General features: G+C 45.1%; 1 pseudogene; it reads left to right on the top strand.

The window, feature by feature from the left end:
* The window catches only part of LOC110312224, a 22,685-nt pseudogene that overhangs the window by 2,629 nt on the left and 17,895 nt on the right, over positions 1-2,161 (top strand).

The raw sequence follows: 2,161 nt of genomic DNA, 5'->3' as shown, positions 1-2,161 counted from the left end.
AAAAAAAAAGAAAAAAAAAAAGAAAGGCAGTTGCTCCCACACTGGAGGACCTGAGTTTGATCCCTGGGATCCACAGGAAAGAAGACGCAGGTCTCTTGAAATTTGTTCTGAGGCTGTGACAATGCATGTTGAAATACATGCAAACACCCACACTCCTCACCACCATGAAGTAATCTCATACATACACACACCACCACCACAACAACAAGGGCCACAACCAAAAACAACAACAACACAAACAAACAAACAGAACCTGCCAGTTTTTGCTCCACATGTCATTTTATGCTCAGTATGGGATAAAAGGTGGTGTGACCACATCCTCACCTACCCACCCAGCCCATGAACTAACAGTCAGGAGTAGTGTGGGCACAGAAAGGTGTCTGGCTGTAGCTGAGTGCAAAGGACAAAAGAGTTCTCAGAAGGATGGCTTGTGGCAAGGTCCTATCCCCAGGAAGGAGTCCACAGCCTCACTGCCCCAGGCCAACCTGACAACAGTCTGCCCTTTATCCACTCCCTTCCTGCCCTTCAGTTCCCTTGACTGTAGATTGACTACTAGTGAGGAGGACTAGGGACTGAGTAGACAATGATCTGCAGGCCCAGAGAAACATGTAGCCTATATGTGTTTTCTCACCCATAATACACAGCTTTCTTCAACTACTTATTCTGTCTGCTATGTTGGAGATTTCTCTACCGCTGCCTTTTACCCTTTTGATTTTTCCTGACTTGTCAGTCAAATGGAAGAGAAAAAAAAAAGATTACTTTTTTAGACTGTGTCTGTACAAGGTGAGTTTTAAACACTAGAGTCAGTATCTCACTGTTAAAACTGTGTTTTATTTTATTTTCTAAGTTCTTTAAAGGTTGTGTGGAGGATTTCCCATTTTGGTCACAGGGTTTTCTCTGGTGACTGGAACTTATTTGTCAGTGCTGACTTTGGCTCACCTTTCCACCTCTCTGGAACCAGGACAGACAAAAGGTTGAAGGGAAGGGTAACCCCACCACAACCCCGCTATGTGGTTCAACTGGACCCCTCTCCTATGTGCATATTAAGAGCTTGTGTGCACCATGGTGCGAACACACAGCAGAGACTGTGTTTGTGTCAAGGAGAGAAACATTGCATCCCTTGGAGGAACTCAGACCTCAGCCCTGGCCGCCAGCTTTTGCTCCATCTGTCCTTTTTTGATCATAAAGAGCAGAGTGTCCCTGGCTAGGAGGTGTGACCACAGCCTCCTCATCCCTCACCCATCCACTCCACTCACTGACTGTCAGGAGTACTGTGTGACATGGAAATCAGTCTGGCAGGGGAACCGAGAAATGCTTTGATTCCCCGGTTACACTGGCACCTTCACAGGTGATCTTTACTGTGTCACTATTTCACTGCAAAGCAGCTGGCTGTTTCTCTGTGATCCCAGTCAGAGCACAGCTTCAGGTTCTTGGATGCTTTGGAGGACTTACAGAATAGTAAGAGAAGTTCAGGGAACTTATTAAATACAGGGGTAGGGGGTCACAGGGAAAGAGGGAGAAAGGACTGAGGACCCTAACTTTGTATCCTTCAGAGCTCAAAGCAGGAATAGAAAGTGGAAAGTGGAAGTGTCAGTCTAGGAAAGGGACACAAGGTTTGAGGATGACTCATCCACTATGCTTCCCTCCACTCTCCTGCTCTAATCTCTGTTCCTCTCTCCTCTGCTTCCCTCCACTCTACTCCTCTCCCCTCTGCACTGCCCTACTCTGCTATTCTACATGCTGTCCCCTCCAATCTGCTCCCCTCCACTCTGCCTTCCAGTCCTAACTTTGGCCTCTCTTCTATTTCCTCTTATTGTCAAGTTCTCAAAAAAAAAAAAAAAAAAAAAAAAAAGCAGAACTGCTATTGTCACGTACTTTGGTTGAGTCAGTTTGACATAGCGAAAAGCGAAAGCTGGGAAACTGACCGATGAAGCAATGGGTTTCAAAGGGAACTCTCTTCCTGAAGTCTGACATTCTTCTCCCCAAATTTTTTTAAATCATAATATCAATCCTCCACTCACTGTCAGTCTAATGTATAGACTCACGTGCACTCTATTAAGCATTACCTTATAGTAAATGCCTTTTAAGATTGTATTCTAACATAGCTAAAGCCTTTTCCCAGGGTTCTTAGATTCCAGATAGCAACAAGGAGTTTAACCTA

This window comes from Mus caroli, chromosome 17 (assembly GCF_900094665.2).
Source record: "Mus caroli chromosome 17, CAROLI_EIJ_v1.1, whole genome shotgun sequence".
Classification (NCBI taxonomy): domain Eukaryota; kingdom Metazoa; phylum Chordata; class Mammalia; order Rodentia; family Muridae; genus Mus; species Mus caroli.
Note: the sequence above shows the minus strand (reverse complement) of the source record. Positions and strands in the feature narration are given on the sequence as shown.